Here is a 26,160-nt window from a genome sequence, read left to right as displayed (position 1 = left end):
CACTGCTCAAAGGAGGAGCAGAATTTCTAAATGCTGCAGCCCTAATGTAGTTGATTGCAAGCACTGAAATGTCCATTTTTCCACTTAAAAAATTTAGATATGAATATAAATATTGTTAAAGATTTTAGTTTAGTCTGTTTTATTAAAAGAGGAGGGTTATCCTTTAAGAAGCACCTGAAAAGTGCTGGATTTAGGCTTAGCTGTTGTTCTATTTTTTTAAAAAATTACTTTTTGAGTTTCTGTGTCACAGCCTGCGGTGCTAAAGGCCACATGTGGTTCAGTCAGGAGCCAGTCCTGGCTACCGGACCATACGGCAGAGTCAGAATTTGAACCAGTGGCCACAACCAAGCAAGCACTTTAAACTTTGTATTACCTCTATGGTCTTTGGTGTTGTGCTTTTGAAAAAAGAAAGTTTGGGGGGAGGGGTGGAGGGATAATACAGGGGCTAAGGCTCTTGGCTTCTATATGGCCTGCCAGGGTTTTTCACTCCCGGCACTGCATATGGTCCCCTGAGCCCTGCCGGGAGTGATCCCTGAGCACAGAGCCAGGAAGTCCTGAGCACCTACGCGAGAAGCCCATCTCCTTTCCAGATAATTAGCTATCTCAAAAGTACCCAAAGATCAATGTCAATTTATTATGATTTTTTATTATTCTATTCTTGTGGGGTGAAGGGTGGGGATTTTGGAATGAGGGCTCTCCTTCTTTACCTTCAGTAGATTTCTCTTTACCTTTCTCCCATTGTGTAATTATTCTCTCTTCGATTTGTTTACACAGCTCAGAGACGGGGACCGAGTTCTCTGGCGACCACGCAACGGAGCGCAATCACCCTAAAGAGAAGCATTTAGAAGCTATAAAACCTAAATGCCCTGCCATGCATCATTACATCGCGCAGTTATTCAAATTTAGTAAATTAAATTAAATAATCTCAAATAACTCGATTTCAAGGCTTTAAAAATTCATCTCTATGGTGCCCAGTAGTCAATTTCCCTTATTATTATTGTTCATCAAGTAGGATTTATGTTTTTTATGAATCAAAACCCTCGCCAGTCTAGCTGCTCCCACTTCTCTGGGCTGAGTCGGTAGCGCGGTGCGCCATCTACCGGGAGGTTGGGGCACAGCAGCAGCGAAATCTCCAGGCTCCCGTGAGCGGCTCTGGACACCAAGAGACCCACACGCACATGTCACTAAAAATCATAGACAGGACGGTGCTCTCAGCCAGTGTGCTAACCGCTCCCTTGGGCTTTGTCGTTGTGGGTCAGCTTGCATTCGCAGGGATGACGCAGAGCGACTGCCGTTGAGAGGCTGGAGGAGTGTTTTCTATTGCACTGCGAAACCGGCTCTCTTGGTCGGCTCGTGTTTTGCTGCTTTATTAAAGCCCAGATGATCCCAGCAAACTGCTGTTTACCCAGCATATCTGGAAAGCCTTGTCTTCATTGCTCAGAGCCATCCTCTGCTCATCATGCACCGCATCTGGAGAGAGCGTTCAATACTCAAAGACAAATGGTTCCCCACATAAAGACAATACTGAATTTTGCCCTGTATTATGTTTGTAAAAGTAGTTTATTTCCAGAGGAATATTTTTTTTTCTCCCCCACTAACATGTTTAAAACAGACCAAGTCTGGGGTGATAGAGGCAACTGAAAATCATAGGTTGGTTTAGAGGCTGGCTTATATTTATTTCCAATTTAATGGTAGTTTAGCAAATAAACAACCCTCAAAAGATGACTGTGTGTGTCTTAGGATGGAAATTCCTACAAAGCAGCATTAAAATATTCTCAATTTCAGACGACTCTGACATCTTTATCTAGTGTGCTTCAGTTAAAGTTATACCAATGTACGCTCACAAGCTTTCACACTTAAGAATGCAATGCAATGATCAGGGGCTGGAGCGATAGCACAGTGGGTAGGGCGTTTGCCTTGCACGCGACCCACCCGAGTTCTATTCCCAGCATCCCATATGGTCCCTGGAGCACCGCCAGGAGTAATTCCTGAGTGCATGAGCCAGGAGTAACCCCTGTGCATCGCTGCGTGTTACCCAAAAAGAAAAAAAAAAAAAGAGAGAATGCAAGCCTCCAGAGTAAGTTTTAATAAAGTTCCTTTTCTACGCTCCTAAGCAGAGGGATCTGAGTGGATATTTCTGGGAGTGTCTTTCAATTTTCCTGTCACTTCTTTGCTTTTTTGGGGGGGTGGGCGGTCACACCCAGCAATGCTCAGGGGTTACTTCTAGCTCTGCACTCAGGAATTACTCCTGGTGGTGCTTGGGGAACTATATGAGATGCCAGGGATCAAACCTGGGTCAGCCGCATGTTAGGCAAATGCCCTACCCACTGTACTATTGCTCCAGCCCTCCTGTCACTTCTGGTTTTTCATGTCAAATGTTTCATCATAGCAACAGATAGAACCTTACGCTCTCTTGCTGAGCTTGGATTGGCCTATTTTGTGCCATCTCAAGAAGATTGTGTTGGTAAATTTATTCTGCTATACATAATTTCAAATGACTTGCTAGAATGGACTTTGAGACTTCGTGAGCCAGAGTCCTAGTACTGAGCTTAGGTGTTTACTTTGCATGTGACTGATCCCTGATCCTTGGCACCACATGTGGTCCCCTGGGTATTGCTGGTAGTGACCTCTGTGTAGGGAGCCAGGAATAGTTCTTGAGCACTGCTGGGTATGGTCCAAGGTTGGACCTGCAAACAAGTTTCAAGTTCCATAGTTAAAATTGTGTTAGTACATATTTCTTATGCTCAAAAACTAAGAATGTAATTGCACAAACAAATACAATTAAAAATAAGTAGATGATCTCAATAGACATATACATGGTCTACAGGAATCTTAAGACATTTGGGGTCATCAGGAAAATGCAAATTGAAACCACGATGAGATATCACCTCCTACCAGTTAGAAAGACTTTATTAAGAAGGTAGGAATAACAGATGTTGGTGAAGATGAGGAGAAAAGGAAACCCTTGTGCACTGTTGGTGGAAGCATAAATTTGTTCAGCCACTATGGAAAGCACTATGAAGGTTTTCCTCAAAAAATTAAAAGTACTTGGGGCTGGAGCGATAGCATAGCGGGTAGGGCGTTTGCTTTGCACGCGGCCGACAAGGGTTCGAATCCCAGCATCCCATATGGTCCCCTGAGCACCGCCAGGGATGATTCCTGAGTGAAGAGCCAAGGAGTGACCCCTGTGCATCGCCGGGTGTGACCCAAAAACCAAAAACCAAAAAAAAAAAAATTAAAAGTACAGTCACCTACCATATCATTCCGTGTTGTCTGTTAAAAATAAAATAAAATAAAATAAAATAAAACACAGACTCAAAAAGATAGATGTAGCTCAGTGTTCATTACAGCATTAGCTAAAATATCCAAGATACAGAAACAATCTAAGAGTTCAATGACAGATGAGTGAGTAGAGAAAATGTGGGCTAGTTGCCAGAGGTAGTACGGGAGAGAAAGCACTTGCCTTGCAGGCGACTGCGGTGGCTTCTTCCCTGGCTCAAATCCCTGACACCACAGGTGGCTCCTTGAGCACTACCAGGAGTCACTCCTTAGCACAAATCCGGAAACAGCTCCTGAGCACTACCAAGTGTGCCTCACCAACCGCCACTTCCAATAAACGACAAACATACTTACCAACATATGGAGAGAAACATTTTTGCCTAGAGAAAAGAAGGAAATCTTGCCATTTGTGATAACTTAAATGGACCCTGAAGACATTGTGCTAAGTGAAATAAGAGTCAAATACTGAATGATGGGACTTATATGTGAAATCTAAAACAAAACCCACACATGTACACACTCACACACACACAGACACACACGCACACACAGACCTCCTAATTCCTCTGCATCAATCTATGAGAGTAGTTGCCAGAGATGAACAGTGGAGTTGGAGGGTGGTTGGTAAAAATGAATGTTGGGGTCAAGAGGTTCAGACTTCTCATTGCAACATAAGTAAGTCCTGGAGTTGTGAAGTACTGTATGGTGACCTTAGTTACTCATAGTGCAATGCATATTTCAAAGTTGTTGGGAGTAGATTTTGAAAGTTCTCAGAAAGAAGGAAGTTTTCCCTCTCAAAACGAAACTTCCCTTCTACCTTGTAGTCTCAATCCTTACTGTTTCTAAGACTCTTTTTCAGATGTTTGTACAGAAAAAAAAGCTGACAGATTGGGAATAAAAGTGCACTATTTATAGTTTTTGGGAAGTTCTTAGATTACATATCTCTGGAGATTTAAAAACCGTTTTGACTTCCAAGTAAGAGTCAAAATTAAGCAATACCCCTAACTTGGTCAGGAAAAGGAGAATGACTGATACTAAATGGCCTCATTAGAATTGCTTCTAGTGCAAAAGGCCAGTTCTTAAAGGGCCAGCAGAGACTCTTCCTCCTTACTGTTTGGTGGTATGAGAAAAACCAGACTCCTGTGACAGGTTACTCACTTTCCAGGTGGAATCATCTTGCCTTCTGCAGTAAACTGAAGACAAGTTCTGCTAAATAGCCTGGCCTTGTAGTTTAGTTGTATGGGTGTTATTTCTATCAAGGTTCACTTTGTCATACCTGTATCACTGTGGGATTGGTTCCCATTTCACAAAATTCCACTAGCCAGCCAGCCCACCAATCCAGGTCTCACATCTCCTACTTAGCCACTAACTGCTATCACTTTCTAACTCTAGGGGTAATACAATAATTTCATACCCTCTAATGAGTTCAGGGAGTAGACAAAGAAATATAGACATGAATTTGAGCCCCCAAACGCAGTCTTTAATCATTTGTCATGCTCTTTTCTGGGGAAAACAGAAACAAAGTGACTAAAATGTGTGCTAGCTGACACCAAAATACCTATAGTAGGATATTAAGGGTTGTGTGACTTCACTCACCTCTCTGCAATTTAAATGTTGAAGTCATAATTTCCAGCACCCCAGAATATAGCCTTATTTTGAGACAGGATGCTTATAGAGGTCATTAAGTTAAATGAGGTCATTAGGGTGGTCCTAATCCTACATAAATGATGACATCCTTATAGGAAGAGCAGATTAGGACCTACACATGCAAGGTGTGGGCAAGGCAATTTATACACAAAGGACAGAAGTGTTTCCTTCAGGGCAATATATAGCTTTGTTCACAACTGTATTTTTGGCCTTCAGACCTGTGAGACAATATATACTTGTTTAATCTACCACTTTGTTATAGAAGCCCCAGCAAACTCATACAGAAGGTGAGAAAGTCAATTCAGCTATATGTGTAATTTGGTATTCTGTAATGATATCTGTGCAAGGCAAATGCCCTACCCGCTGTGCTATGGCTCTAAGCTACCCATGGCATGTTCGATATTCCAAAAATAGTCGCAACAAGTCTCACAATGGAGACGTTACTGGTGCCTGCTCGAGCAAAAATTGATGAACAATGGGATAACAGTGACAGTGACAATAATGATATCCATTATTTTGAAGAACCTTTGGCTCATCTTCTTTGAGTAGGATTTGCTGGGAGTTGGGAGTAGAGAACCGTGGGTGGTCCTTGATAGTATTTAAAGGATGTCCTCAGAGCTTTCAAGGCTGACCACTAACTTTACCACTGAATCCAGGCTAACCCATTCTTTAGGTTGTGGGGTTTTATCACTAAGTGCTAACTGTGGTTAACATATATCTGTACACTAAAAAGCACTCTTGTGATGACAATTATGCGGCTCTTTTGCAAGCCCTCCATACGGTTTTGAAGAGAGTTAAGCACTGTAGATCTGCACACTTAATCCCCAGGCACTGATGCACCTGTGTATGATCTCCAGAAGAAGGTTCAGGTGAGCACCACTTTTTATTTGTGCCTGCGAGTGTGGCCTCATCATTAAATGCTCTTTAAAGACTTACCTAATTTGTCCTTTTATTCAAGCAACTGTTTTCCCAAAGAGCTCTTGGCCAAATGTTTTATTCTTTCCTGCATGCCTGGGCATTGAATTGATCCCATATGGGGTATGCAGCAACCTCATGGAAGCTAAAGTTGGTCTCTGGAGAACACAAAAGGGCGGTGACTACTTGGTCACATGTGATGAATTTAGTTTAGTAGCTGTAAGAAAACAATCACTTTCCACTGGATTTGTTTTATTCCTTCTGTGTCAGTGAACCTGCATTTCCAAAGCAAGTCAAATCATAAGAATTCAATGTCATTGAAAAGACTCCATTTTTATTTTATTTTCTGTGATATACCTAAAAGTCATATAACAATGACTTACCAAGGAGAAATTAAAAAATTCTTTCTCTGAAAGGTGGATAAAGCTGTGTATGAGTCTCAAAAAGAGCGGAGAAGAAGAACAAAGAAACACCTCTCATATGGATTTTTACTAAAAGCTCAGCAGAACTAAAAAAAAAAGAAAGAAAGAAAATCAGGTGATGTTACTCTTGTCCTTTAAAGCACCTGCATGGTTGCTAATGGATACAGGTCATGGTGGTAGTCTTAAGGACACTTTTAGCAATAAACAAATTTTGCTGAGTTTTATAAATTTTAAAAGATTACCATCATCCATATATGTTCTAATAGGATAAAGAGTGTATGAAGGAAACAAACATGAGAGAGTATATGCATCATATTGTAGGGCCCAATAGTGGTACAGCCAATATCTCAAGAAGACTCACGCTGTCTTGCTGATACAAGGCAAGAATGAACATTAATAAGAATGAACATTAACACAACATCCTGTTCTTGGCTATGAAATCTATTTACTTCCTTGTCTTAGGTTGAGCTTTACACACATGTGGATATGTGCATGCGCGTGCATACACACAGCCTCCCTCATGCACATGTGCACAAGAAGGTGCACATGAAAGTGCAGGTACACCATAAAGTAAAAAACAATTCAGTAGATACTAAGAATTTTCTCCCTGAGATTTCAGAAATATATACTAAGAGGGTGAATCAAATGTCAAAATGAAATTAATACAATGAATAAAATGAGTTGTCAAACTGAAAATTATATATGTCTATCATGCTGCTTTGGGTCTGTATTCCTAGACCCTTCATATATTAAGTTTATAGTTTGACCCATTTCAATATAAATCTTCTGCTGTTGGGATCTTTAATGTCAAGTTCAAGAGTGTCATTACTACAATAATTTACCATTTAAGATCTTTAAAGTTCCTAAAATGCATGGGTGTTTTGTCTCTCCCCATTCTGATTCACACCAGAAAAGTGATGGGCTATGCATTTACAAAATCCAATGTTTCTTTGGTATCTGACAGATATTTGCACTGTTTTTCATTTTTCACTTATCAGAGTACTTGGAGTGACACACTAAATATACTTATTTGAAGTCACAGGACTTAAAAGATCATTTCCTTCAAAGTAATCTGATTCTAATATTTACCTTAAAAATAGAATTTTGTTTATTGTGATAAAGTGTGTTAAGCAGTCAAGAAAAAATATTTGTATGGTTTAGTAGAATAATACTGACATTTTCCTATCTGGATGGTCCTTGAAATGAATGTGGCGTAACAATATGATACATTTCACTTCTACAGAAGCAGCTGAGAAATCCTTATGTATAGTGGTGGGCTAACAGCAGCAAACACAAGGTGACATCTTTAAAGATAAGGACACTGAGGTATTGATTAGACAAATCTCTTTGGAAAGGCAGCAGTGATGTATAGCTCAGGAACACGGTGTTGGAGGAAGCTATGAATGCTCATGTTTGAAAATTCCTTACAGAGTTCATAAATAACAATGATAAGGGAATTTCTTACTGTGACTTAAGGATGCAACAAATGTGAATCAACTCTTAATATCTTACCTTAAAGATAGATAAATTGATACTTTATGCTGAAGGTAACACTTAGGAAAGTATTGAATTTATAACATCAACATTCATGCCAAATGAATTCATTGCGAGTAATTACAATGAATACCCAATACGCAGCCAGGCATTGATAGTCAAAGTCAAAGTACTGAGGAGAGAAAAACCTGGCCCACTGCAGATGTGGGAGGTAACGTCAGGAACAATTTTAGAGGTTCCACACACTGTAAGATGCCCTGACAGCTGGGTTGAGGATTTTTCTGCTAGGCGTTTGGCATCTGCCGGGCCAGATGTGCAAAGGAAGCTATCCAGGTCACTTGCTCTTCGAAGGGTGCTGATGACTCTGTGAAGTTCCTCACTAAGCTTGCTCTGTTTTACTTTGTTTTGGTCCGCACTGACTTGCTCTGGGTTCACTCCTGGCTCTGTCTGTACTCAGCAATCAGTCCTGGCACGGTTTAGGGAACCAAATGTGGCACTTGGGATTGAACCCAGGTCATTTGCGTGCAAGACAAGTGCCTTACACACTAGACTCTCTCCAGCTCTCCTAAGCAGACCTTTACCAGATAAATGCAGATCAGTGAAAGCAAATCACCCTCTGGTTAACCAAGAACTTGGAAAGGTTCCCAACCTGAGGTTCTGTAGTTGGGGTGATCTCTCTTATCCTTCCTGCCTGCTGCCTTAGGTTTATTGCTTTGTGGAGTTTGTTCTGTCTTCTGGGGATTTAGTAGAATCCTCCTATTTAATGGAGCCTCCTGCTAAGACTTAAAAAAATGGAGGGATTTCCCAACCGCACACCTGTAAATCTGTAGCCCAGGCACAGCATTATTTTTAGCCTCCTGTAGAGCATCTTCAATAAAAGAAAATGCAAAGTTGCTACTAGTTCTCAGGCTGTGTGCGAGAAACCAAGTGCCCAGAAACACATGCGGAAGGAACTCATTTGTTGCCCTCAGAGAAGAACGCCTGCTTAGTGATAAATCCTGGGCATTTAAAGTCTGCTTAAATAATTTAGAATCATTTCTACTTTGAAAACAAAACAAAACAAATCAAAACCAAAAAACCTCAAAAAACAAACAAACAAACAAACCCCAAAGAGCTAATGCCACCTGGAGCTGGCCTATTTTTCATTCATTTGATAATTCACAAATTCATGGAGTCTAAATATCAACTAGGTTTTCTCTTCTCCCAGTATCTAAGTAGAATCCTTGAAGCTCAGATGTCAAGAATCCTTCCAGGAGAGAAGCCCAAATAGTCTGAAGAGAAAAGTATTTTGAGCAGTTGTAATGAATGTTCAAACCTTTTCAGGAGGGAATTTTTTTTTTTTTTATCACACCTGGCGATGCACAGGGGTTACTCCTGGCTCTGCACTCAGGAATTACCCCTGGCGGTGCTCAGGGGACCATATGGGATGCAGGGAATCGAACCGAACCCGGGTCGGCCACGTGCAAGGCAAAGGCCCTACCTGCTGTGCTATTGCTCCAGCCCCTCAGGAGGGAATTCTGAAAAAAAAATTTTGTTTAGCATGGTTCTCTGTGTGTGTTGTACAACTGGTATTATCTTTTCTTCAAGAAATCTTGACTCGGAGCTGGAGCGATAGCACAGGGGGTAGGGCATTTGCCCTGCACGAGGCCAACTTGGGTTCAATTCCCAGCATTCCATATAGTCCCCCGAGCACTGCCAGGGGTAATTCCCGAGTGCATGAGCCAGGAGTAACCCCTGTGCATCATCCGGTGTGACCCAAAAAACAAACAAATAAAAAAATCTTGTTTTGCTTTTTGGGTCACACCTGGCGATACATAGGGATTACCCCTGGCTCTGGAGTCAGGAATTACTCCTGGCGGTGCTCAGGGGACCATATGGGATACTTGGAATCGAACCCGGGTTGGCAGTGTGCAGGGCAAAGCCCTACCCCCTGAGCTATCACTCTAGCCTCTTCACTCAAGACATCCATTGCTGCCCACGGCTCTTGGAAGCAATGACTTTAGGAAAGTGACAGTATAGAGAGCTTACTCTCCCTGCCACTTAGCTTCATGTAATCTATGTTACATTAAGCTTTATCTTTGGAGCAAGGATCTAGGGATGAAAAAAATGCCTAAATAATTTTTTCCCCTGCTCTCCCAGTGGAGGTAAATGGATAGTAGGTGTTCTGGATCTCAGGAAGAGTAGTTTAAAACAATAGAAATTTATTTTTTTTCTATAAATTTATTCTCTTGTGGAGACCAGAAGCCTGAAATAAAGGTGTTGGTTCCTTCTTGGAGGTCCGAGGGAGACTGCTCATGTCTCTGCTCCTAACTTCTTGGGGTGATAGTCCTTCAGTCCCTGGAGAGTCTTGCCTTGTGGCTTCTGGGGGGACTTACATGGTGCTCTACTCTATCTGGCTCCTCTCTGCCTCTTTATCTTACAAGGATGCTAATTTATTGGATTAAAGGCCCTATTCTGCTGCCATGTGAACATTTCTTTTCTATTTTTTTTTGGGGGGGTGGGGAGAGCCCACACCCAGCAATTCTCAGGGGTTGCTCCTGGCGGTGTTTGGGGACCATATAGGATACGGGATTCTGGATGGTATCTGGGTTGGCCTTGTGCAAGGCACATGTTCTGCTTGTTGTCCTATTGCTCGGGCTCCATCTTTCTTTCCTTCCCCCACCCCTACTCTCTTTGTGTCAGCCTTGATAGTGCTCATGGCTTACTCCTAGTCCTGTGCTTAGGGCTCACTCCTGGGGTGCTCACGATACCAAATAGGATGCTGGGGAGCAAACCTAGGTGAGTGGCATGTAAGGCAAGCGGCTTACCAGCTGAACTATCACTCCAGCCCTGTGTGATCTTTCAAAGAAATCTATGTCGGAAGACACCTTATTTCCAAATAAGATCACATTCAGGTACCAGGGGTTAGGATGACAACATATCTCTAAGAAGAGATATGTTGGGGGACCCAATTCTACTCACAAGTTTCTGACACTTGTGCACCTCTGCACCAAGCACTTATAGGAATCATCTCCCAGCGTTAGGTGGGTAAGGATGATCTCCATGGCACACATTCATACGCACTGTGAAGTGACAGGGGCTGACTGGGAGGAGTTGCAGGCACACACATGTACCACCTGTGTCCTCTCTGTTCTTCACCCAGACCCTCAGCCTCCCTGTCTTTATTCACGCCATTCTCTGGTGCAGCCTCTCTTCTGTTAGGTCTTTAGACTTCTCTGCCTCAGGTCCTTTGGCAATGCCAACTTTGAAGAGGCTTATGAAGAAATAAGACTTCCTGCATCACCTTCCCAATCTACGGTCCCTGTGACAGGGAACAAATGTCACATGATCTGGGACTCCACAGGTCGACAGGAGACTCCGATGTATATAATGACTATATTTCCTTAGCATGTCATACGTGTCAAATGTTGTATGAAATGCTTTCTTTTTTTTTTAGGTCACAACTGGCGATGCACAGGGGTCACTCCTGGCTCTGTACTCAGGAATTATCCCTGGCGGTGCTCAGGGCACCATATGGGATGCTGGGAATCAAACCCGGGTCAGCCGCATTCAAGGCAAACGCCCTACCCTCTGTGCTATCATTCCAGCCCCCTGAGATGCTTTCTGAGTGTTCTGAGTAGACCCTTGGAACTGAAAGAGAAGTGATTGACTCAAGGTTGCTAGCACCTGAGAGGGGGATGTCCTCAACCTGGGTTCATGTGTTGCCAAAGTTTGACTCTTCACCCCAGCTCTTGGGGGATTGTAGAATTCTTCCTGGTGCCAGTGAGAATGTAGCTTTCTTGGGAGTGTCTGGCATTGTGGTGTGTGTGTGTGTGTGTGTGTGTGTGTGTGTGTGTGTGTGTGTGTGTGTGTAAGACACCTCGGGAAGCCTCGTCAGCTGTGAGGGAACTGAGAGAGGTGGGCTGAGAGAACCACCACTGCAGTGGTGGTGGAAGTGAAATGTGTCATTTCTGGGTTGAGGTTTGACAAGTCAGGGGTGCCTTTACCACCGTCTTGCTCCCCATCTGCTGGGGGACAAAGTAGAACAGTGAGATGAGAGGTCCCAAATCCTCATGTTGGACTATTTCTCTAGGCGAGAAATAAACTTGATTGTCTTAAATCTCAGGAATCTTGGTTCTTCTTTGTTTCTTGGCTACCAGAGGGTACAAGACAAGGTTGAAGGTGACTTTGGGTCACACTTGACTTAACCAGGACGTACAGCTCTACAGCTCAGCATGGGACCTGTGACAGTTTCCAGGAGAGCGACAGTTCTCCTGCACTTAGAGCCTCTGTTGAAAGGAGCATTTGCCTCAAAGTTCTCCTTGCAGTAATTCCAGACACCACTGGAATCTTCAAGGAAGTCCTGGGCCAGGAAGGCTTCTGGGCCTACTGGTCTTTCTTTCTTTCTTTCTTTCTTTCTTTCTTTCTTTCTTTCTTTCTTTCTTTCTTTCTTTCTTTCTTTCTTTCTTTCTTTCTTTCTTTCTTTCTTTCTTTCTTTCTTTCTTTCTTTCTTTCTTTCTTTCTTTCTTTCTTTCTTTCTCTCTTTTCTTTTTGGATCACACCTGGCGATGCTCAGGGGTTCCTCCTGGCTCTGCACTCAGGAATTACTCCTGTCGGTGCTCTGGGGATCATATGGGATGCTGGGAATTGAACCCAGGTCTGCTGCATGCAAAGCAAATGCCCTACCTGCTGTGCTATCTCTCTAGCCCCTAGGCCCATTGGTGTTTTCCCATTTGGCAACTGACTGAAGTTGTGCCTGGGCAGGGCAGCCAGGCACTGACCATACAAGACTCTGACCCTGTCTCCATGCAGATAACACCAGGGGTAACACAACAATAGCTGGAAGATATTTTCATCAGAAATGATTTTGATTTATAGAGAGAATGCTCTTCTTTTTTCCTGAAACTTACTTCTTTCTGAAACTTCCCTTGGAGAGAAGGAAGTCAGAAGACTGGGAGCAAACTCCGAATTGATTATCCCCAAGAGATGGAAAATACTGGAATTAGTTTTGTTATCATGAATTAGCAAAGCTGTTTTAACTTAGGTGAAAATGGTGAGCTCCAGAGAAGGCTAAGTTCAGAGAAATACAGATGACTCTGTCTTTTTTTTTTTTTTTTGCTTTTTGGGTCACACACAGCAATGCACAGGGGTTATTCCTGGCTCATGCACTCAGGAATTACTCCTGGCTTGGGGGACCATGTGGGATGCTGGGATTCGAATCTAGTTGGCCATGTGCAAGGCAAACGCCCTACCCACTGTGCTATTGCTCCAGCCTCTACATGACTCTGTCTTTTTACTCATTTTTTTTAAAAAAAAATTATTTTATCACCATGTGGAAAGTTACAAAGTTCTCAGGGTTATGTCTCAGTTATACAATATTCAAACACCATCCCTTCACCAGTGCTCATATTACACCACCAAAATGCCCAGTATACCCCCACCCCCGCCCCCCACCCCCAACTGTGTAACTGATGGATTTCACTTCATTTTCTCTTTATCTTGATTGTGCTCCATATTTCAATACAAAACTCACTATTGTTGTGGGAGTTTTACCCCCAAACAAGACAGCCCTACTAAGGAAGCATTTGATAATTAGTTTTCCATTAAAAGATTGTATGTTTTCAGTTTTTAGAAAAGGTTTGGATGTGTCCCAGTCCCGCATCCCGGAGCAGTGTTAGTTGCTGCTCAGTGTCGCCAGGGCTCCATCTGGAGAAGGTGTGGTGGCTGCACCTCCTCCGTCCGGATCCCCGGTGTTGCTGGCCCCGATTCGGGTCCAGAGCATTCTCCGGGCTGCATTGCTCACTAGAATGCCTGGCTGCTTCTCTGTTGAATGTGGCAAGATGGAGCTGAGGGTGGGTCGAGCTGTCCTTTTACTCTTATGTGTACTTAATGCACTGCATTTATACTCCTACTAATAAAGTGGCTAGAAAATACTGGGCAAAGTCATATTCTCCAGGACTTTTAGAGTATATTAACAAATCAGCCGTTTCTTAACCTCCCCTCCCATTCCCTACCTTCCATACCCCTCTTCTCCCTCCTTCTCCTCCTCTTCCCTCTTTTCCTTCCTAAAGAAGATATGGAACAGGATTCTGCTGAGTGATGGAGAGTGTGACTGACATCAAGGTGCTCATTTGTTCATGTTTTAGATGCTAATTCAACACATATAATGTGCCAGGCTCCAAATTTCCAGGGTTCTGGAAAGGTACTTGCCTAAAAGGTTGGCTTCTTTATTGCCTAAAAGTCCTTTTATTTCTGAGTTATACTCTCTATGTGCTTTTCTGAGGTTGGTCACCATACATTAGGCATCTAAATAAGGCCATGGAAGTCATAGATTTCAGAACCTGGGTTCAAATCTCATCTGGTTTCTACTTTGACCCCTTTGCCCCCACCGTTTCCTTCACTTTTGTTATTTCTGTTGCTGATGCAACGAGTGGAGGTCGTATACATTTGAAGGGTTTGTTTGGCAACAGACATTGCAGTTGCGGTGCCATGGATATCAATGCCAGTGCTGCTGGGCTCATACTTAGTATGTTTTGGAGTTGCCACGCAGCTGTCTCTGGTCCCAAGCTACAACCTTTATATTTTTGGGGGGGGCATCACACCCATCAATGTTCAGGAGTTCCTCTTGGCTCTGCACTAAGGACTTACTCCTGGCAGTGCCCAGGGAGTCATATGAGATGCAGGGAATTGAACCTTGGTAGGCCACGTGCAAGGAAAGTACCCTACCCTTTATAAAATCTCTTCATCCCCTCCAACTTAAGAACTCTCAAGGATTCAGATGCCACACATGTAAAGGAAGGAACAAATGCCGACATCACAACCATCCTCCCTGCAGGATTATATGAGCTACTTTGTTTAAGCTCCAGAATCAGTGCTACAGTTTGTCACGTTCTGAGCAACTAACTTAGTATGTTGTAGTTATGACAGCCGATAGGAAGGAATTCTGGTGAGATGGAGGAAAGATTCTGCAATAACAGAACTCTGCATGGAATTTCAGCACAGGGAGCGTGGGCAGCCAGCCCTCAGGGAGATGACAGAGGTCTTGTAGGAGTATATTGGGACAGGTGGCTCATGGGACACAAGATGATGCAAGTTGCTTTGCCTCCTTGGACAGATGATCCCAGCAGGCTGTCATGCATCGGGGCCACACAATACACTTGCATTGTCTGGGCCTGGAGCAGGGCTCACCAGTGGCACATTTCAGTCTAAGTTACCTACCTTCATTCTTCCTCCTTCAACATATCTGTATACCAAGACTTGTTCTGAGCACAAAGCCATCCCCCCTCCCAGAAAGGCAATTCTAGAAGCTTCTCAGAAGTGATGAGCACCAAAATTGTTTAGTATCCCAATTTTTCTTCCCACATACTTGTGAAAAATATGCTATAGAGAAGACAGAGGACTGTCTTCCTGACTTGGGTAGAAGGGTTCAGAAGATAAGTTAAGTGACATCACCCTGTGTTATTCCTCCTTCTGGCTTACTTTATGCCTTCCAGTTCCACTCATGTTACCATGAATTGCATGATTTCATCATTCCTTACAGCTACTCTATGATAGATACAGGATGATATCACTTATACGAGGCATTTAGAATAACTGGATGAGGGAATACGACGTTTTAAAGGAGGGATGCTCGGAAATCAACCTAGGCCTCAGAATATAGGGAGGAGAAGGAAAGAAAGAGTGGAGGGGAAGGGGAGAAGAGACATATAAGAAGTAACAGGGGCCAGATCAGGGGAATCAGGTACAAAGGTTGTGTTAAGGAATGATAAAGCCAAATATCCGAATCACAGACTCAACAATACTGAAATCAAGAGATCCAAAGTTTAGCAACTGAACTTAGTAAGGTGTCTGTCAAAGTGGCAGGTGGGAGGGGGTGTAGGTGGGGCTATGGGAGGGAACCTGGGAACACTGGTAGAGAGATGTTGCTACTGGTGGGATTGGTGCAGCAATATTGTATGTTTAGAACCCAGCTACAAATAACTTTGTGTATCATGGTGCTTTAATTAAAAAAAAAGACTAAGATAAAAACTGGGGGCGATATTTTGTGGAAGGGAGTTCTAGTCAGAGTTCTTCATTTAGGCTCAAAGGATTTATGTGTTAAAGAGTTTGGGGAGTGAGGAGCAGGTTATGCAACCCAGCCAGAGATAGTTGGGGTACAGAGTGCAGGTATGGAAGTGCATATTGTATCAAGGTTAACAAAGTCATGCCATTGATAAGGCCTGGAGACAGAAAAGATTGTGTGTGTGTGTGTGTGTGTGTGTGTGTGTGTGTGTGTTTAAAATAGAGAGAGAGAGAAACAAAGAGAGACAGAGACAAAGATAGAGACAGAGAATAGGCGAGGGAGTGCTTTGGGTCATATGTATAAACATTTACTGTGATCTTCATCATTTGAGTATCCACGGCAGTTTAAGAGGAGGAGAACACATATGGATAGAACTTTCTGCCTTACTGGGATCTTGTTGCCTTCTCACTAGCCTCTGTGTGAGTCTTTCTCCAGCTACACCTTTTGGGGCTGGAGTCTCTTTCTCCAATTACACCTAATGTCATCTCACCTTATGTGGGGGTGCTTGCCACATGGGCGATCTTACTCTTACCTTATGTGGTATCTGTCCACCTGGGTCTGGCCACAGGGCTGATGACCATCAACAAGAGACGTCAATTACTCATTAGTTAGTCCTCAAACAGTGCAGGCATTAGGGATACTAACTTCCCTTGACTCCACTCCCATGTAGCCAAAAAATGCAATTATGATTTTTGTTTGACTCCCACGGGGCTGGAGCGATAGCACAGCTGGTAGGGGTTTGCCTTGCATGTGGATGACCCAGGTTCGATTCTTCCGCCCCTCTCAGAGCCTGGCAAGCTACCAAGAGTAGCTTGTATGGCAAAGCCTGGCAAGCTACCCATGGTGTATTCAATATGCCAAAAACAGTAACAACAAGTCTCACGATGGAGATGTTACTGGTGCCTGCTCAAGCAAAATTGATGAGCAATGGGATGACAGTGATACAGTGATACAGTTTGACTCACACAAATTTTACTACTAATAGCCTGCTATTGATTGCAAGACTTACTAATACATTTAACATTTATTTTGTGGGGTGTCTATTATTTACTGTAATCTTTTAACAAAGGTGGAGAAAACAAACTTTTTATAAAGAAATCATAAGAAAGAGAAAGTGCATTTAGAGTATTTCATGAAATTTATTAATACTGAAGGTTTACATCATCAGTTTATAAGAAAATATGCGTCTCAGTGGACCCACAGAATTCAAACCTGTGTTGTCCAAGTACTGACTCACCTTCAGTTCTGGGGTGCTGCAGAGACCTCAGGCAGTTAAGAAAAGTTAGGTCAGGGATGACAGGAGCCAGAGAATTTTTTTCTCTCTTTGAATAAGCAACTCATCCATTGAAAAGTCTTGCCTGTAAGATTCAGACTGGGGAGGTCACCGAGGAAGAGCTGCGAATAAGTTGAAGGTTCTTTATTTCTTCTTCTGGTGCCTTTTGACTCCAAGGTCTTTTTGATTCTTAAGTAAAACTGCAGAACAATAAGCCCAACTGGGGCTCAGAGAAAAATTTAATTGGATATATCTATTAGTTGGTGCCTTTGAATACTATCTAACAACATTTTCCGAACTTAAGAGTTTAAAACAATGGCCCCTTTGTTTGCATTTCCAAGTCTGTGGGCCCTTGAGCTTTCACTGGAAATGGCTCAGACCCTGGTATAGCTTCTCCTGGAGCCTTGGCCTGCTCCTCTCACGACAATGGCAGAAGCACAAAAGGCAGTTCTAAGGCCTTTGCTTGCATTCTTTTCTGTCTGTTCTCATTTCACGTCCCAGAGCAAATCGTGTGAGAACCCAGGACGGAGAGTGGGTGAAGCATGGCTGCCTCCCCACAGTGACGGATAATGCAGCTATTTAGAAGAGTAAGTTCAGAGTCCCATGAAGGGTTTCTGTTGCTCTATGTTTCTGTGTTAATACCAAGACTTCTGGTCCTTGTTTCTTTTTTTTTGCTTTTTGGGTCACACCCGGTGATTCACAGGGGTTACTCCTGGCTTTGCACTCAGGAATTACTCCTGGCGGTGCTCAGGGGACCATATGGGATGCTGGGAATCAAACCCGGGTCGGCCGCATGCAAGGCAAATGCCCTACCCGCTGTGCTATCGCTCCAGCCCCTGGTCCTTGTTTCTTGACAGTGTGACCTGGTGGACCAAGTGAGGAAGAGCTTGCTCATAGGTCTGTGGCAGGCCTCGGCGAGAGGAAGCAAGCAGTAGAGAGGGCTTCCCAGAAAGGGCAACCCTCCATCTCTTCCTTGCTGAATGCGGGAGCCAGAGAAAGTTGTCTCCAGGCAGGCTGAGTCTGGGTGGGCCCTTCCTCCCGCCCCCTTGCCTCCAGGGGCTTGTGAAACTTGTCGAGGAGATGTTCTCAATCTGGCCAGGATCCGGACTGGCCTCTGGAGCTTCCTGGCAGAAAACCTTCAGGGAGGTTTTCACTGAGCCTAAGTGAGTCACTTCTGCCTCCCGTGGCAAGGATCAGCTTAGGCAAGGAACGAACGGTTCTTGGGCTGCCACAAGAGCCATTATTTTCTGCTGATAAGTGAGGTCTGAATCGAGCTGGACACCCGCATCCAGTCAAATGGCTTTTATATTGATAAGCAGGGAAGACTGAAATGAAAACTTAGAAATAAATAGTTACCCTCTGCAAACACCTACCACTGAGAGACTGCCAGGAGATCCGGTCAGGCTTTGCACTACTCGGCTCCACTCAGCGGCCCTTGGTAATGTGACTTTCCACAATGAACAACTTATGTCAGACTGAGCATTGAATAATCAGTCTTGCATTTCTTTTTATATCTTCTATTTTTTGCTTTTTGGGTCACACCCGGCGATGCACAGGGGTTACTCTTGGCTCTGCACTCAGGAATTACTCCTGGCGGTGTTCAGGGGACCATATGGGATGCTGGGATTCAAACCTGGGTCGTCCGCGTGCAAGGCAAATGCCCTACCTGCTGTGCTATAGCTCCAGCCCCAGTCTTGCATTTCTTGAATGAGCTCAGAGCCCCCAAACACCGACGGAAAACTGTTCTCATCTTATCATCATCCCATGTCTGTCTACTAAAGAATGTATAAAGGAAGTGAGGGCATGGCAGATGGTACCATCATATTGTCATGCCCAACAGAGACAACCAACATCTCAAGGAGATTTCCAGTGTCCTGATAAAAGACAGTGTGAATACACATTAGTAAGAACTCTGTAGTTTGCTGGAAATCACTGAGGACCAGGCTGGAGAGATAGTACAGTGAGTAAAGTGCTTGCCTTATACATGGTGGACCTGGGCTCTGTCCAGGTATCCCATATAGATCACTACCCAGGAGTGATCCCTGAGTGCAAAGTCAGGAGGAACCCCTGAGCATCACTGGGTGCAGCCCCAAAGCAAAAATACCCCTAAAACCTATTGAATATCTCTGTTTGGATTGTGTTTCACACACACACACACACACACACACCATAGAGTTAAAAATAATTCAGTAGATATTGTGCATTTGTTCTTGGGATTTGGGATTTAAATGCTAGGAATGAATCAAATGTCAAAACTTGGAGCGGAATTAATAACATGAATAAAATGAGTTGTTTAACTCAAAATTATATACGTATGTCACCTTTGCCTTGGGTCTATATCTCAAAATTCTTTATAAATTAGGTTTATAGTGTAGCCTGCTTAAAAATAAATCTTTTTGTTGTGATCTTTCAGATTAAGTTCAAGAGCTATCATTACTATAATAATTTACCATTTTGTGTCTTTCCCCCCCTTTAATATTCTGAAGTTTAAAATCAGGAATGAATACTCAGGCCCTATAAATATTTGTTACCTCAGGCCATGAGGATAGAAGTCTTTGTCTTGCTTCTCCCTCTGGTCAACTCCACCACGTCTTCTCCATTCTTGTGTTCAGGGGGAGAGTTGTGATTCAACAAGTATCACAGCAGATTTTGCCCTTGACCACATCTCCAGGTCTCAGAAATGATCAGTCGCTAGCCGATGGACAGCTCAATTGTAGATCCCCTTTCTGTGAGCCTGAGACTCCAAGTACAGTCCCTGGTACAACCCCCCACACAGGGAGCCGTCCTGGAGGAAGCACTGTTTAGGATTCCACTGTGCTACTATGAAGTGTGTGATTTCCAGAGCACCACAAACAAAGCATGCAGTCCCTTCCTGCTCCCTATCATCACAACAAAAACAAAAGGAAGGGAAGGGGAGCAAAAGACACCCTCACATCATTAACAAGTCTGAGAAGCAGGAAGAAACTTTCTATACTTAGAATCCCTCAGGGTCACCGGTTAAGAAGTTTACACCTGTGGTGTGGGAGATAGTTCAAAGAACTGGAGTTCATGTAGGAAGCCTGGGTTTGATCCCTGGCACCACTGCATGGTGGCCTGAGCACTGCCTGGAGTGACCCTTGAGCACAGAGCAAGGGGTATTCCCCTGAGCACTGCTAGATGTGGCACAACCCACCTCTCCACACAAGAGAAGTTTTCCCATCTGGGCATCCCAGGGAATAACCTTGGTGACTCCCACATGGCTAGGTTTGGGGAGCATTGCATCTCTGGTCTGAGCATTGAATCATCCAACCTGGCTGTCCAAGCATCACTGGAAGAGGCCATGAAGCACCACAAACCTTGCTTGGCAGGACCCCCACACAAACAGAAGCCCTACCATCTCCAACTATCCCTCTGTCTTAGTCATTTAGTGAGCTTTGACTTCAGTGTTATCATCAAATCAGATGTAAGGGAGCGAGATGTTGAATACAACTTTACTGCATCTTCTATTGTTTTCTGTGAAATGTCACACTGGTTTCTGAGGGAAAACGAACATAGGGATTAAAGAAAAGAAGAGTTGAAAGAAGAAGGAGTGGGCTGGAGAGACAGGACAGTGAGTAGGCTGATTGCTTTGCACACAGCTCATGCGTTTTGGTCCCCAGCACTACATACATACGATCCCCAGAGGACCTAGGAGTGATCCCTTAACAGGAGTCAGCCCTGAGCACTGCTCAGTGTGCTCCCCCAGTGAAAATGAAAAAAAAAAATAAAAGAGAAAGAAAGAAAAAATAAAAAAGACACATACATGTAGGAAGTCCTAAACTTCTGGGCAGATTGACTGAAAGTACACTAAATGACAACTTTCCCTAACTTCCCAAAGACTTGAAATGGCATATTTTATCATGTGTTTCAGATTAATAATGGAACCCAACACTTTAAGATCGAAATAGAGATCTAGACGGCATTAAGTGCTTCTTGATCTTGAGTTTTCTCTTTTGGGGAGGTACGTGACTTTCCTTTTCCACACTGAGCACCATTGAGCCTGGGCAGAAAGGTGGGAGGAGGTCCTGGAATTTCTCGTTCCCTCATGTTGCTTGCTCTTGAGAGCTCAGAAATCATTTCCTTCCATTGTTAGAATTTTCCAGTCCAATGGTCCGTGTCTTTTGTTTTATTCTTCCCAAGGTAGACTGATAAAATAAGGTCAAAACACCAAAGCACCTCAGTCTCACAGGGCCTGTGAGGGATTGCCACAGTTCGGAGATGATTCTGAAAAATAGACTTGTGGGGGCTGGGGGTTGGGATTCTGCCTTCCCATCAATCTCCCTGTTTCCACGAGTTAGTGTGCCTAGTTAAGGCGCGGCCAGCTTTCAGAGGCATGAAGAAGGACGGTCTCCGTCAAGTGCAATTTAAATATGAGTACAGAGCTGCAGGTTGCTGCCCAGAGGAACACAAATCCCACTTCATCAGGCCGAGTTAAAGAATCAAGCCCCAGAGATGATAACAATGGCTTCTTTAGCAAAGCAGAGGATCCTGTTGACAGATACTTTTTTTTTAAAAAAGGAAAACAGTTCTTCTTCTTCTTTTTTTTTTTTGCTTTTTTTTTGGGGGGGGACACACCCGGCAATGCTCAGGGATTACTCCTGATTCTGTGCTCAGGAATTACTCCTGGCGGTGCTCAGGGGACCATGTGGGATGCTGGGAATCTAACCCGGGTCAGCCGTGTGCAAGGTAAACGCCCTATTAGCTGTGCTATCGCTCCAGCCCACCCAATGTTCTTCTTTTTAAATCAGTCGTTGTCCAGCAAACTAGCTCAATGGGCTGAGCATATGTTGGAGGACCAGGTTTGATCTGCAACATAGCAAGTCTGAGCTCCCCCAGGAGTGATCCCTGAGCACAGAGCAGAGAGTAGCCCCCAAGCACCATGGGGTAGGACTCCACAACAAATGAAAAGTGGTGTTTATGTCATCAGGAATAAAAACATTTATTAAAATAAGTTCTAACTCTCTGGCATTTTTGGGTGCAGTCATTGAGTTTTTGTTTTCCTTTTAACATTGTTTATTTTATTTTTTTAATAGTTTATTTTTAATTAGTGAGTCAATGTGAGGGTACAGTCACAGATTTATACATTTTTGTGCTCATATTTCCCCCATACAAAGTTCGATAACCCATCCGGAAGCTGATACAATCTGGAGGGAACGGTGTGGCCTTTCTTTTGCGTAGCTCCTCTCTCTTCATTCCCGGGCCCGCAGTTATCCCTCCGCACGATCCACGCCGTACCTAGCCAAGTTCAAAGTGTCTGTAGAAAGGGTTTGCTGTCTTATCATGGTAAGTCTATTTCGTTAGTTTCCTTAAGAGGAGGTGAACTCAATCAAAGGAGAATGGAAGTGTTGATTTTTTTTTTCTTCCTCCACCTCCAAGGGAAAGGGGAAAAAATAGCTAGAGGAAATGAGGTCTTTTGAAACTCCAAAATGGGGAGTTGAGAACAATGCAACCTTCTGGAAACTGTGGAGTGTCAAGGGAAGTAGCTCCTGTCACAGGAAGAGAGACCGAGACCCAGCATGTGGGGGTACATGTGGGCAGTTGCGACCTAAGAAATTCAAGGGACTGTGGGTAGCAAGATAACTTTGGCCGGGAGTAGACCCAGAAACCCTAACATGGGGTGAGCATTAGGGACTGGAGAGATACCGCAGAGGTTAAGGCACTTGCCTGGAGTTCTGGGAGTAGCCCCTGTGCATGGCCGGTTTTGGCCCAAAGTAGCTCTGATTCTTACTCCCAAACGTGGATATAAACGTGGAACAAATGGTTAAGTAAGATTGACCTTCACATTTTAATGAAACAAACTTTAATAAATAAAAATTTAACAACCACTTTATTATTATTATTATTATTTTGCTTTTTGGGTCACACCCGGTGATGCATAGGGGTCACTCCTGGCTCTGCACTCAGGAATTACCCCTGGCAGTGCTCAGGGAACCATATGGGATGCTGGGAATCGAACCCGGGTCGGCTGCGTGCAAGGCAAATGCCCTACCCGCTGTGCTATCACTCCAGCCCCTTAACAACCACTTTAATAAATTGAAGGAAAGAAGCTTCTTTCCTTCCTTTCTGTTTTCTCCCTGCCTCTTTTCCTTATTTGTTTTTCCTTCTCTCTTCTTCCCTTCTCTCCTTAACCTCAACTTACTTTCTGTCTTTTTATTTCTTTTCTTTCTGAGATGTATATTTTCCAGTGCTGGCATAAAATATCTTTATTTTTTTTTTCTCTCTCTCTCTCTCTTTCCCAATGCAGGGCCTCAAACATCGAGTCAGTCTCTCTGGCACTGCCCTTTGAAAACTCTAACTTACTTTCCTCCCTTTTGCTGATGTGAAGACTAAGGGTTGTGCCCTCTGGTTGTGGTCCTCCTGTACACTGGGCTGTGGCACATCTAAGATTCTGTGCTTTGCTGTGGCTCTGGGGACTGACTGTGCTCAGTGTGTGGGGAGACACTAAGGATCAATCTTTTGACCTCACAACTGCAAGGTAGATGCTCTGCCCCCAGCCACATCTGAGCTCCCTGCCCTTTATCTCTTTTGCTTTTAGGACCACACCTGGTGATGCTTGGGGCTTACTCCTGCCTCTATCCTCAGGAATCACTCCTGACAGTGCTTGGGAGACCATAGTGGTACTGGGGATCAAATCTCGGTCATCACATGTAAGGCAATTGCCCTACCCCTTAATTAACAATGAGGGATTAGCTTTTCCCTGGCTGCCACTTGTTACCTATGCGCTCTTAAAAGAGATACTAATCTTTCTCTACTTAAATTATCCTTCCTTCAACATGTGAGTATTGGGAACCTCTAAATAAAATCTGTTTTTTTTTTTTTAACTTAAAAAATGTGAGGGTTGGGGCTATAGAAATAGTACAATGCGTAAGGCACTTGCCTTGCATGTGACCAACAAAGTTCAATCTCCAGCATTCCATATGGTACCCGGGCCCACCAGGGGTGATCCCTGAGCACAGAGCCAGGAGTTAGCCAGGAGCACAGCTGGGTGTGGCCCGACCTCCCATCCTCCCACATGCAAGATTTATAATGGCAATATCATAAACTTTTTCTGTCAATATTATGATTTTTTAAATCATTGGGAATTATTTCAATTTTTTTCTGAAATAATTGATAGTGAAATCAATTAAAAAATTCAAGTTTATGATTTCCCTCAAATTTGATTATTTGAAAGCAGATCATCATTTTGGGTTGAGGAACTAACCTTGCAGGAATCCTGCGCATGCACCAGTTTTGGATTCTATTTCCAGCACCACATGGTCCTCTCTACACCAACAGGAGTGATTCCCAGGGCAGTGAGCAGGGAGTAGCTCTTGAGCACTTCTGGGTGTACCCCCAGCCTAAATTCATTGTGCAAATACCTTTTATTACAGAAGTATCACTGTATCACTGTCATCCCGTTGCTCATCGATTTGCTCGATCGGGCACCAGTAACGTCTCCATTGTGAGACTTGTTGTTACTGTTTTTGGCATATCGAATACACCACGGGTAGCTTGCCAGGCTCTGCCGTGCGGGTGAGATACTCTCGGTAGCTTGCCGAGCTCTCTGAGAGGGACAGAGGAATTGAACCCGTGCAAGGCAAATGCGCTACCTGCTGTGCTATCGCTCCAGCCCTACTACAGAAGAGAGTGAAGTAATTGGGGAATTAAGTCATCATAACTATCAAACTATAAGAAGATATGAAATTGAGCACCCATGACCTACTTTAAAACAATAGATTTCATCGCAGAAATTCTTTTATCTACCCACCTTTCTTTACATCCATGCATCCAATTACACTTGCGGTCAACCATCCAATGTGTCTGACATAGAGCCACATATTGGTCTCTCCAATGGGAAAGGGGGAAATGAAAACCCCATTAAAATCACGGGAGAAAACAAAAATTTCATTTACCATATATATAGTCAAAATATTCACTATTAATGTAAAAGTTGTTCCATATTTCTGTTAGATCAAAACTTTGTGCATGTAACAATTGTTAATATTTTAAACATATTTAAAATATTATTTAAAATTGTGGTAAAATATGCATTACATAAAATATATTATGTGAGTTTTTAAAAAGCAATTTAAAGAAATTTAGAGGAGAAAAAGAGAGAGTGAGAGATATACATTCAAGAGAAAACACGGACTTCTTCAGAGGTTGGGGTGTGGGGGATAAGTCCCAACCACCTGAACCATGTTTTTTTTTTTTTTATTATTAGTGAATCACTGTGAGGTATAGTTACAGACTTACAACTTTTTGTGCTTCTGTTTCAGTCATACAATGCTTGAGTACCCATCCCTCCACCAGTGCCCATTCTCCACCACCGATGATCCCAGTATCCCTTCCAGCGCCCGTCTTATCCCTCCACCCCACCTCTGTAGCAGGGCATTCCCTTTTGTTCTCTCTCTCCTTTTGGGGGTTGTCACCTGAACTACTTTTAAGCCAATAGTTCAGTGGCACTAAAAACATTGTTGTGTAATGATCACCACCATCCATCTCCAGAACTTTTCATCTTTGATTGAAAGATGAGTGAGTCATTCATTTCTGTACTCATTAAAAATAAACTCAGAGTTGATGTTTCACTCTGTATTTCACTCCCTCCAGAAGGAAATCAACATTAAGGAACCTTGTCATAAGTGCCCCCAAATCCCAGTTTCTAAAACAAGGCTGGGTTGTATGCATTCATACTTCTACTCACCCTTAACATACAATGATTCCAAAGTCAGAAAAATATCAATAGCAAACAGTCTTATTCTTGATTCAGAAAACCAAAATCTGAGTTTCTGGAATGCAAGGAACTCAAGTCACACTATGTAGACAGCCAGAAGCCGAGTCAGATGTTCTTCACCAAGGGGCCATCAAAAAGCAGCTCAAGAGTTTTACCCAAAACTGCCTGTGCTGTGTCCTCACCCTGAAATTTCTTCCTTCAATCTGAATTACCCTAGATTCTTTCCTTCCTCAAATCTCAGCACAAATATCTCCTTGTTAGAAAGCCCCTCCCTGCCCGAGCCAGTCACCTAATGGGGTTGCTTCCTCAGTGTATTACACTCTTTTCCTCCACAACACTGATCACAATGAACAGTTAC

The sequence above is a fragment of the Sorex araneus genome, chromosome 2 (genome assembly GCF_027595985.1).
Source record: "Sorex araneus isolate mSorAra2 chromosome 2, mSorAra2.pri, whole genome shotgun sequence".
Lineage (NCBI taxonomy): Eukaryota > Metazoa > Chordata > Mammalia > Eulipotyphla > Soricidae > Sorex > Sorex araneus.
Note: the sequence above shows the minus strand (reverse complement) of the source record.